The following is a 12,456-nucleotide window of genomic DNA, read 5'->3' on the forward strand; positions in this document are numbered from 1 at the left end:
CGCCAGAGTCAAGTACAAAGTCATTACAATGTAATTTGATTCGCGGTGGCTAAAGCGGAAGAAAAAAACAGAGGTCCCACTCCGCTCTTTTTCTTGGTACCGCAAAATTTGCACAGACACGCCTTTCGTGTGTTGCAAAGAAAATATGTTTTGTTTGAACAAAACAAAAATGATTTATTTAGTTTCTAATGATTACATTCACACTTCAATGCAGGGAAATGCCTCGCAATAGACCATTTGTATAACCGTTTCCCTCTCTTGGGCAGCACATCTTTTCTATGCTATCTTTGCTCTGACTCCGCGCTCGCTGACACTTGTTGGGGGCTACATGTGTTCCTGTGTCTGAGCGGTTTGGGCTCTCAGGTTAGCCGGCAGACGAAGAGGCCAGCCCCGGGTGTACTTCTGTTGTAACATAGTGGTGAGTGACCGCTGTGAAGTTGTTTGTCCCTATTTGATAGGATGTGTAGCTCTTTTGTTTCCTCGCAAATGGCTGTGGTAAATGACTGCCGAGCACAAACATAAAGCGACTCACTCGTGTGGTCTGCAGCGGTCTACTTTTTGCTGTTGTGCTGCAGGTTTGCTCAGCACGTACACGCGTCCTGTATCCGAGCACAGCCGGGTAATATGAGGTTTTAATAGCAGAAACTAACGTAACTCATCTGTTATTACATTTGTCCTTTCTGGCCTGTTAACATTAGTTAGCATACTGTTTCGATTTGCTCGTGTTTACGGGCTGTAGGCGGATTCAAACTCGGACTGTTTGCTTGGAGAAAGAAAGCTCAGGAGGATTTAAGCTGAATTGAGTTTGTGTTTGTTGGCGATCAGGCTTTGAAAACTTTCACTCAGCATCACAACTCTGTCCTAAAGGAGTCTTAAGCTGTGATTTGAGGGGGGGGGGCAGGCGTCGCCTCTTGTTTTACTCGGGCCCATGATCATTTCATTACATATGAACTGAAGTTGAGTGTGGATGTACACGCCCACATTTCTCTGCCTTGGGGAGATTTTTCCTGGTGGCCGAGATACAGCCGGCTCCTTATCACACAGGTGAAGAGTAAACAAACCTTAACCCTGTTTAGTCTGTATGCATCACATATCTCTGATGACAGGCACCGCCGATAAATCAGCCGTGCTCATTCAGACATATTATATCAGATCTGAACGCCAGGCTTTAAAAAGGGACCGCAGGAGTGACAGACATAGCAAACTGCCCCTAAGAACAGGCACCATCATCTGAGTTTGACCACCAGAGAGCACTGACAAGCTGGGGTTCTGTGTTAAGAGTGAAAAACGCTTTATTTATTTATTTTATTTTTTTTCCCCTATCTAGAAACGTAGCCTGTAGTAGTATTTATTATTATTTCCTAAGTCTGAACATAGTGAAGAAACAGAGTAAAGAAGTCTTTCTGATGTATTGGATCATTTTGAATTCCCTTCTGGTGTTGTATGAAAATATGACAGCAGTAAAAAGTAGAAAAAAACTTTTTTAGATACATGTAACTTGTGGAGCTGATGTCCTTCGTATGTTTTGGTGGTTGGGATTATTAACTAAAAGTAAAGTCTCCAATATCAACTACAGTGTTGATAGAGGTGTTTAATATTCTTAGATGATCTTTTTGCCTCAACAGTCCACAGCCCTGGTAGGTGCAGATCTATCACAAGGACACCATCTGTCTTTAGTTTGTTACATGTGTTGAGAGACATCTGAGAAAGGAGGCGCATCGTTAGACTGTGGGAGAAGTTTTTATGAAGAAAGACGTGCCCTCTGGTCAGGCCTGGAATATTTGAAGATAAATATGAGGATGCTTTAACAGTGTAAGATATTACTCAAGTGTAAGTGATCTTTCTGTTTTTTATATGACAGCACGTGATGAAGCGCATGACTTGCTCAAAGTGAAATATATATACTGGATATATGGGGCAGTGATGATGCTCATATTAACTATCGACAAGGTTTCAAATAACGAGTCTGTAAGCCTAAAAGTGAGACACTGTGTGTGATGACAGTTGAGAGTGGACCTGTTGATACAGTCCTCTCATGCACACAGCGCAGGCACCCATCCACCTTTTGCTCAAATTCGTTGTTTGAGAGGTGCGGCCAATCACAAGAATGCTGGGTGGCTTTGAAGGGAGAGAAGGTAAAACTACTTGTTTTAGACAGCGGTGATTTTGAACTGTGAATATTGTAAAGCTGCTCTGGTTGAGTCCAATAGTACACAAATAGTGTTGAAGATGAGCATAATAGGTCTCCTTTGTATTTTTCTTAGGATTGTGCAGTGTTTAGTCCGCAGCGTCTTCTGTTTTAGTGGGCAATGCACCGCATGGTTCTTTGTAGCATGTGTATGAATGGGTACAGTGTAAAGTTCTCTGGTTCAAAGTGTTACTATGTACAATAGTGAAAATGGCAACTTGCAACTGAGCAGCTTTAATCAAGTGAAGTCTATGACAAGAGTCAGTACAGACAGCGCTGCAGTCAAACCAGTTCTCACACTTGTGTGGGTCACTGACCCTAAATCATTAACTCACATGCACTCTAACAAACAAAGAATAGTACATCTATGGTTACAGACTTCATGCTTGCATGTTGAATACGCTACATTCACTTCTGAACTGAACATGATTTATTGTGATAGAAAAATTCATGTATTCTGCGATTAGACTTCGATGACCCATCGTGGCAGCACAAAATCCCAGCAGTGATAGGATTTAGGACAGGACCCACCCCCCAGAGTCTAGGTGCTGCTGGTGGTGAAGATGAACTGAGGCTTTGATGGAGCTCTGGATGAGGTGTCGGTGAGGTGGAGATGGAGAGGAGGTGGGTTGCATGCAAAGTGGAGGCTGATTGGCTCAAAGGACGCAGACAAGGAAATGATTGGACTAGAGTAATGAAGTCTGTACTGAGATTGAAAGCGTGGGAAAGTGGTAGTGATGTAAAGAGCAGAAAAGCAGCCTAACACCCAGGAAAGCAGGCAGATGACTGATTACAGATCTTCCTAATAGAACTCACACATAAGCTTTATATAAACAGCTGCTGTTTCACTAGTAGAGTCGTCCTGCTATTAAATTGAAGTTTAAAAATTAGATTTTTCTATGTCTTTCCTCAGGTGCTGGTAACTTTCAGATTAAGTTATTGGTGGATAAGGACTACCAGCATAAATTCATCTACCAGAAGTAGTGACCCAGCTGCGTGGAAAGAAAGCTCACCTTGGTGAGTGGCATCCTTTTCATTACTTACCTGATTTGGGTTCAAAGTGATTGACAGTGTTGTCTCAGAGCTTTGGCTGGAATGTGTTTCCTGCCACAGTCCAAAGAAATGCATACGAGGCTGACTACGTATGAATTTCTAGGGAGCACAAGCACATTATAAGCCCAAAAAGAACAAACACTTGATGTTTCATAGGATCCAACCCCCCATAAGAAGATCCCCCGCCCCTCTGAATTGGATAAGCGGAAGAAAACGAATGATGTATTTAACCGTCATACCAAAACAAGCGACACGGGGTCTCCACAGCTGGTAGCACCAGTGTGGTAGCTTCATGGTGGACACCATTCCTCCCCTAAGAGGAGGGTAGTGCTGGGATTCGAACTCAAATCGCCCTTTTACTAGAAAACCAACTAAGACTCAATGCCACAGTTGTCTTACCAAGTTAATGGTTGTAGTGTTGCTTTTATATATGTGTTGTAAAAAAAAGATTTGCTAGAAACAATTCAAACAGTCTGCTGCAGCACTGTTCTTCTCACGCTGCTATTTTGATCGTTGATTATTTTTTCACACCTGTTTCCCTTTGTGGTGAAGGAGGTGTCTCTTTCCTGTTCTAGACAACTTTTCAGCCAATCGGCGTTTGACCTTCGCACAACATCGTCTACGCTTGGCTGCATATTGTTGGGGTTTTTTGGAGGACTGCATACAAACGCATCTCAGTGGGTTGCATACCAAAGTCCTTCGCTCTGTGTGGTGAAAGGGACACAAGCACTGTACCACAAGCTCTGCTTATAGCTGTGGTATTGCATTTGTGTTTTTTAAATGGGTAGGTGGGCTACATAAGAGAAAAATGTTGCAAGAAACATAATGAGACAACATGATAGTTTTTGTTATAACTTTACAGTGCTCTTGCAGAGATGTGATGACAGTTTCCTGATAGTAGGGTTGACTGAAAACTGACCACTGTCAAAGCGAGCAGGTGGACTGCTGTTCAAAGCTTCCTGCCACGGCAGATCCACAGTTATGCTCCTCTGTCCAGGTCATTGAATTAAATACTGCAGCCAATGTTGTTGTGAATTGATTTGCTTTAGTAATTCTATATAATTTTAGTGAAATAATATGAAATTAGTGTGCTGTGCAGCTGTATTCTGACATTATAAGCATATCAAACACTTACTTCCCTAAATTGGGTTTGTAGAAAGTCATGCCCACACCTCTTGGTTGCCTGGAGTGTCCTTAAAGGCCAATCATCCATGTTTGAGTGATTTACAAATGAAAACACGTCAAAGTAGAAAGTTCACTGGTAAATTTTGAATGGAGCTTCAGTTAGGGATATATTATTTCATATTATTTTTCAGAACCGCATTAAGTTTTCTGTGCTTGTGTGTAACTGAGCAGTGATTCAGGCAGCTCCTTTTTCCAACAATGTCTTTTTTTTAAAGCTGGCAAAACCTCATTATTTATAGTATCAGTTAAAGAGGCTCCAGCTTCATAAGGAAAAAGAATAGTAGACCCTCATCGACAGGCTCCTACCCCAACCAGATGTTCAAGCATTGATAGGATCTGCTTATTGAATAAGATGTGGACAGGCAAAGACAGATCTATATACATCTATATCCTATTGTTTTATTGTACTTTCATATAGTGACAGCTCGCGTCTGTTAGTAGAAAACCGTTGAGCAGCACCGTGGTTGACAGTGTGGTCTCAGAGCATGCAGTGTAACCTATTTCCCATGCTAGGTTTACTGGGTGTTGGTATGAATTTCTGTTAAGTGTTTGCACTATAACAGAAAGTTCATGAGACGAAAGCACCCTGTAAACACAGCAACATAGCATTCGGTACTGCACTTCATTGTTAGCTGCCTAGTCACTCCCTGCTTGCACTTTCATTATCAGTGGTGTCTGAGTTGGAACCTCTCGTTGGCTGTTCCTCCCCCCTCTTACTTGTCATTTTTATTTTTAAGATACAGTAAAACATATATGTGATGTATTTTATGTATTTGGCAGTTGATCATACACAAATTAAAATCATATAAGAAATAAAAAAAAATGTATGTAGAACGCAGGATGAGAAGAGTAGACGTGCTCTCTGTGATGGGCAACTGACATGTAGAAATCCAGCCAGCTATGACAGCATGGTAACACTTGTGAGCTGGTCGTTTGATTTTCTTTGGCTCATTTTCTCTAACATGATGAGCACAGTGTGGGAAACAATGTCTGTGCTTGTCCTTCGGTTTTCCCAGGATGGATAGCTAGGATTGTTAGCATTCCTCATTTAAACCAAGGATGCAGCTACACTGCAGCTTAATACTGCTGTCAGGATGTAAACAGGTCAAATTACAGGCGGGAAGCTCATTTATAAATATTGAGATCACAAGGGCTGGAACACTTTTGAGTGCAGTATTATGCAATTCGCTGATTTACAACCCAGATCACTGCAGTCACATGCCAAGAAACCTAAAGACTTAAGCTAAAACAGAGTATCCACGATGTCCCATGAAGAAGAAATGTCAAGACACATGCTTCATCAAATATGCTTGAAGCAGCACAGCACCTGCACACAATATCCCAGCATTCAAGTTCACCCCTCCTCACACAGAGCTCTGCAGTTGTTCTCCTGTGGCTGCGCTCTGCTCCACATGAGTGCAGCTGAGATCAAACTTGATCATTCCGACTCTGCTTTATGGTTCGCACAGACGCGGTGGTGACAAGAGAGAACACGACGTGCCGTCCGCTGGTGTCAGGTGAAGCTCTGCGCCCAGCACCCTACCCATGCGTTCACAGGTGGAGTCTAGTGTTTGTTTAATACTTTAAAAAAAAACTCTGTTGTTCCTGTTCTTCGTATTTAGGATGTCACATTTAGATTTCTAGCTGCAGTAACTCACAGAGATGGCAGTGTGATGCAAACCGAAACCTAATTTTACAAGAACCCTCTGAGAGACCTTTGACTGATGTTACTGCCTCAACATGCAAGCCAGACTTTTTTATTACAGCCCCTGTGATATCTCAGGCTGAATGGATCTGCTTCTGTTTTTCACTGTGGCACAAAGCGAATGAAGATTGTTGTAACAGTAAAAACAATAATAAATCCATCTTTATCTTTGCCATTCCCTGCAAATAAAGATGTGCATGAGGCAGATGAATTAAATCTGTTAACAGCTGAAATGAAGCATGGAAAACAGCTCGGTGATTTATTATAATTATTTAATACCACGCAGTCTTATGCTCTGCATACATAGCACAACATGGAAACTAGGTGTTGCTCACAGTGAACCGAGTGCTGATGTTTGTGAATGAATACCAAAACGTACCCATGTATGGTAACACTGTGACATTCATGTAGAAGTACACCAATATAGAAACAGGAACTGGATGACAAACGTAATGAAATGAGTTTCATTAAAGGATCCTGGAGTCCTTCATCCACTGAGGTCTTGATTTTTGTCAGATAATCAAACCACCACTCTAATGGACACAATTAAGCGTTTGGGTACAGGAGTTCACATCATCTTAAGATTTTGACATGAAAACGCATCTGTTGCCATGTTACAGAAAGCAGTTAAAGCAGCCTTTTATGTTTCGAGAGGTTACGAGAATGAAAGGCGCCCGACGTCTCTCTCTCGTGCGTGTCACAGAGTAATTTTGTGTGTCAGAGATGACAGCGCTGACACCTGGCCTCCCAATTGGTTCGATGCGGATCTCTGACCTGTGAGTCATCGCGGCACTGCGCTGAGTGCCTGTCTGTTGTGTTAGATCATAAGCACTGTTGGCATTAAATGTAATAATAGATTTTAGTGAAATTGAGAGTGTGAAATGGTTTACTATAATAGAGCCGCAGTCTCTCAAACATACTTACTGTAAGTGTATATGCTGATTTCAGACTGTTGTATTAAAGCGGGGCAGAGGGAGACTGTTTGCCTTTACGACATGACATAGCACTTTACAGTTTAATCCTCTTGGCAGACACAAATAACTGTTAATTTAATTGTTTGGCGAGTGGAGGTATGAGGATATGCACGGTGTCCTTCAGAAAGCTACATCCCTCTGTGTCTCGCGTTGAAATGTCAGCTGTACACACCAGCTGTCTGTTATATTTAACCTCTCTGCTCTGTGTATGTGTTGCTCTGTATATCTGTCAGTCTGCCATAACTTTTCTCTCTGTTAGCTAGAGATGACCAATTGCCAGCGTCTTAGCAGTGTTGCGATGGGCTTCACAAGATCCTACATAAAAACATTTTCATGTCAAAATGACAAAAAAAAGGGTTTCATTTGTCCCTTTAAGGCTCATGTAAAGCAGCTTTTTGTTTTAAATATTGGTAGTCATGATCTTTACAGTATTGTGTGCAAAAGTCTATAAAAGTCTACATTTTGCTTCCAAGGAGCCAGACTTTTGCCAGTTTTTTGAAGTGGCTTTCAACAATTGTTCCCCGGGCTTTGTGAAGTTTTTCTTTGGACATCAGCTGCTTTTTCACTCATTTTCAGCCCTTATTGGGGAGCTTTTTGTCAAAAAAAAATTCCTTACTGTTAAAGTCAAAACAATTACTTCCAAATTGTTGGTGTTAAAAGTGGTTCTAGATACTGTTAAATCACAGGGTACACTTATTTTTTGCATACTAGGTCTGCGTCTTAGCTAGGGATGGGTATTGATAAGATTTTCACGATTCCGATTCCATTTTCGATTCTGTTTAACGATTCGATTCTTTATCGATTCTGTTATCGATTCTTTTTAAAAAAGGAGAACACTAAGGTCGAATAGCTTAGAACTTTGTTTTATATCTTCTCTTTGAACGAGATAGAAATTTAGGACTAACATGGCCTTACAAACCCAACAGTGAGATCTTAAGAGATCCACAGCCTACGGCTCTTCAATGGGGTGTCACAGGGTCCCCAGGAAAAAAAATTGTAAATGTAAAATAATAAAATAAATATTCTTCTGTAGCAATAACAAAGTATAACATAAATGATTCTGTAGCAATTACACAAGAATATCCAGTAATGTTCCTGCCTACAATTAAACACATTCACTTACCGAAAATCGGGGGCATCTGCTGTGGCAAATGGGTGCAAGCCTTTTACCACAAACTTAGTCACTGCTCGGTGACATTCGTCTATCCTGGCCTGAAAGGAGACGCTACAGGTAGACTGCAGCGAGAACTGCCAGCATCTGAGCCAGCCAGACTCTGTCTCTCTCATCATGGTCACCTAAATGCACAGTAATGGCAGGTTTTGTAATAAGGCAGATCGTGCTAACATAATATGCACTGTTAGTTGATTATTTACCTGCCGCATTAACGGGAGAGGATGTGCAAACGTTACCGCTGCTGCTGGGTTGAGATTCACGAGTCCGGAGCGGAATTAAAAACACGACATTCATTTAAGGTTATCGCATGTTTTGTGAGCAAATGCTTTTGCATATTCGTAGTGTTTCTTCCCTTAAATGAAATATCTACTTTGCAAGTATTGCAAGTTGCCCTGTTGTCATCCGTTCTTGTAAAGTATAACCAAACTTTTGAGCGTTTGAGCCGCCATGTTTCCTGCCAGGTAAATGACGCTCCGCAACGTGGTGACGTCATTCGGGGCGACTGGAATCGATAAGGGAATCGTTTGCAAAAATGGCGAATAATTCCAAGGAATTGAAACAGCGGGAACCGGTTCTCAACAAGAACCGGTTTTCGATACCCATCCCTAGTCTTAGCTTTGTTTTCTTATTTCCTAATATGTAGCACCTTTGAACTGCAAAAGGGTGTACTTTGTTTTTCACAACTCTACGTCTATGACCTGCCTAAGTAAGGTGTATGTAGGAAGCACTGAATATTACATAGGTGAATCTACACAAAGCTAAACCAAGACCATTGACAGGCATCCACACTGGTGATGCTAAAAAGCAAGATAAGAGTCAGGCAGTTACTGACAGCTGAACTGCTAAAAACTGTACGTGCTACTGTAACACTTTAGCAGCAACAAAGTTACACCGCAGTGCTGAGGCCAGGCAGATTGTCAGAAGTGATGGCATCACTGAGAGGACTTGCTAAGCCTCACTGACAGGCTTTGGCTTCACACTCTGACTGGCCAGGAGTCAATGGGCATGCCCTGAATTAGTACAGGGCTTTCCCACCATCGAGAGTGCTGTGGTGGCTGGAAGGCCTGTCACTGGCAGACAAGTGTGAAGATCAGGGTATGTGCCTTATAGTTAGAGGGATTTGTAGCGACTATAGTGGACTATAGAGAATGAGATTATGCTCCATTTTCTAATGCACACATTTGTGCATGTGCTACAATCAAAAATTGTCTGCTGAAATAAAGACATTTAAAGGGAACTGGTGCGTCATTGTCCTGGCTTCCTCCCCTCAGCTGGTCACAGCTGATGGCTATGCCTCCCTGAGCCTGGTTCTGCTGGAGGTTTCTTCCTGTTAAAAGGGAGTTTTTCCTTTCTACTGTCACCAAGTGCTTGTTCGTGTGCGGTTGTGTCATTATTGAGGCTTTCTCTGTATTATTGTAGGGTCTGTAAATTACAATATAAAGCACCTTGCAGTGACTGTTGTGATTTGGCGGTGTATGAATAAAATAAAATAGCACTGAATTGAGTGAAATATTTTTTTCATTTTGCTTAGTTTGCCTGTGTTTGTGAGGTTGTCTAATGGTTGAATGATGCTTAAGGAGGCATAGTAACACTTAAGGAAATCTTGTGAAAAACTACTGGAGGAAAACTGAACCACACAAAAAACAAAAGGTCAGAACTCAGCAGTATTATTTTTATTATTTCTAATTACCCTAAAATGAATTTTAGAAAGTTTTGTAACTAGTACAGGTGAATAAACCACACATCCACACATGTGTAGCCCACATTCTCTTTACATAATGCTCCAGTTTGCCACCCAGCATGCAGCAGAGGAGAAGTAGGATGAAAGATTGCCGGAGCGACAGTTATATGAGGTAAACGTTCACGAGTGGGCTGCAAATCATGACAGCCGGTCTGCTGCGAGTATGGGAGGGTGAGAGGAAGAGTGAATAAGAGGAGGGGGTTACATGTGGGAGTGTACCACATCAAATATGGTAGGGAGACAACACGTTGCAGCCGCAGCCCAGTTTTATTGAGCAGATGAGCGAATGAGCAAGCAAGCGTGTCTCGTCCAGACACCCACACTGCCTGGGCTGGTGTCCTAGGAGATTAGCAATACATTGTTACGTCTTTCTCTGCATTATGTAGTTTTAAATGCCATTTTATTTTTTATTTTACATTCAGTCCTTAAAATCTTGTTTGCTACGCAGGGTTATTCCTGTTTAGCACACTTGCATCATGTTGTGTACCCACCACTGTTGGGGTGCAGGGCCAGCCTATACGTGACGCCTGCTTGTGTAGGTAGGATAATTTAAAGATTTGAAGACAAAGCACAAAAGGTAAACGTTTAATTTGAACTTTGTCATTCAGAATGAGTACAACGGATCATTATAGAAGGTTTTAGAGACAGAAAATGCAAGTCATGTCCCTTAATACAACACTATGAGAAATCTATCCAGAACAGTGTCCCATATGCACTATGGATTTGCTTTGGGGCCAGCAATTTGTAATTGATTTTCATAAAGTGCACCACTCACTGCCTGATTTCAATATGGCTGGGATCCCTGTGCCCATCAAACCACAACCACAGCCTGCCGCAGCGCAAAAGCACAAACAGCATGAGCTCAGCTTCACCACATTAAAATGAAGCAAAGCAGGTCAGATAAACATGCATAAGTTCAATTACATGCTTTTCTTGTTCAGCTGTCAGTGATGTTTGGTCATTTATAAGAATGCTTTATCCTCACAGATATATTAGAAAAATAGAGCTCAGGAGGATGCTTGCTGCTAATGAAATGTAAATCCCTTGCAACATAGTCTTTCTGTTCATTAAACACAATTGCTCGAATTTGATTTGAATACACACACAGAGGAGATTTCAGTGGCCGATCCCTATGACTGTTGTACTGATTACACCTGAATCTGCTCCTTTCCCTTACCTACCACATGCATAGAACATGTTGCCATGGTATCAGAGAAAGGCTGAGGTCTCGCTGTTGTCACATTTTGTTCAAAGACAACCTTAGCTCCCCACACTTATGTGTGTGTGTGTGTCTGTATCTAAATTATTTTACTTCCTTTGTGCCTCCTTTCCATGACTTTCCAGATGGAAAGCATGCACCTGCAGGTGTGTGTGTGTGTGTGTGTTCGTGTTTACATATCTTTGTGGGGACCAAAAATTGGACGTTTATTGTGTTTGTGGGGACCAACAGCCCTTATGGGGACAAATCCCAGTCCCCACGAGTTTGAAAGCATTTTTCAGACTCAAAATGTGGTTTTAGTGTCAGGGTTACGGTTAGGTTCAGGCTAAGGGTTAGGATTATTCATTCATTTTTCATAGGGTAAGCGACTAGTTAAAGCATTATATCAATTAGATGTCCCCACAAAGATATGAAAACACAGTGTGTGTGTGTGTGTGTGTGTGTGTGTGTGTGTTGGGTGGGGGGTTCTAAAAGCCACTTCATCACAGGCTTTTAGAAACTGGAAAAAAGAAAAAACAACTTCACAAAACTCAAAATGGATGAAATTAGAAAGCCACACTGCTATCTATAACGGTTAATGGCCCATTACGGTGAGCTCGTATTAGCCTGCTTAAATGGCTGAGTGATGATGTAATGGCATTGAATACCATCTCCTGAAAACCAAAACTGGCCTTCGTCATGGATTTTTCATGCTATTATTAGTTTTGTTTCAGCGCTTTCCTCTTTTTCCCTGACTAACTTTGTTATTGAGCCAGAAGTTACATTCCATATACGGACATCAGACAGGCCAACTACCAGGTCATTAATGTTTGTTTTAGTCACAAATGGTGTGTGAAATATGCTCAAGCCCTGGACAGCTACGTGCTACATATGTTTGTGTGTGCAAGAGAGCGGTCAAGCAAGAGTGAGAACATGAGTGTGCGTAAACACTGGTGGTTCTGCTTTCACTCATAGGCCTATTAACGTTGCTCTGAGCCAAACCAGAGCTCACAAAGCCAGGGCAAATAATGCCACATGATTCAAAGACGTGGATTGAAGGAATTGTTATGGGAATGTGTTTTGATTGATTGACTGTTATCTGTATACAAATGTGTTCTCAGATCTTTATTTCTCTTTTCTCTCCCTGCTCACTGTTTGGTTGGAAGGTGATGTGATAAAGTTATATTATTACATTATGCGTCTCTTTTTTCACAGAAAAGATCAGAGAAATGTTTTCT

General features: G+C 41.6%; 1 protein-coding gene across 4 annotated transcripts in view; it reads left to right on the top strand.

Annotated features, from left to right (window-relative positions):
* Positions 1-305: 305 nt before the first annotated feature.
* Positions 306-12,456, top strand: part of ncalda (neurocalcin delta a) — a 63,091-nt gene continuing 50,940 nt past the window's right edge. For 2 of the 4 annotated variants that reach the window (XM_084944903.1, XM_084944905.1), the window contains exons 1-2: positions 306-418; positions 3,102-3,205. The gene's annotated coding sequence lies outside the window, so the exon portion shown is untranslated. Of the gene's footprint in view, positions 419-3,101; positions 3,206-5,895; positions 5,984-12,456 lie in introns of those variants that run through there. The other 2 variants (XM_084944904.1, XM_084944902.1) reach the window with 2 other exon arrangements.

This window comes from Perissodus microlepis, chromosome 11 (genome assembly GCF_051167445.1).
Source record: "Perissodus microlepis isolate ML-2025 ecotype Zambia chromosome 11, ASM5116744v1, whole genome shotgun sequence".
NCBI lineage: Eukaryota > Metazoa > Chordata > Actinopteri > Cichliformes > Cichlidae > Perissodus > Perissodus microlepis.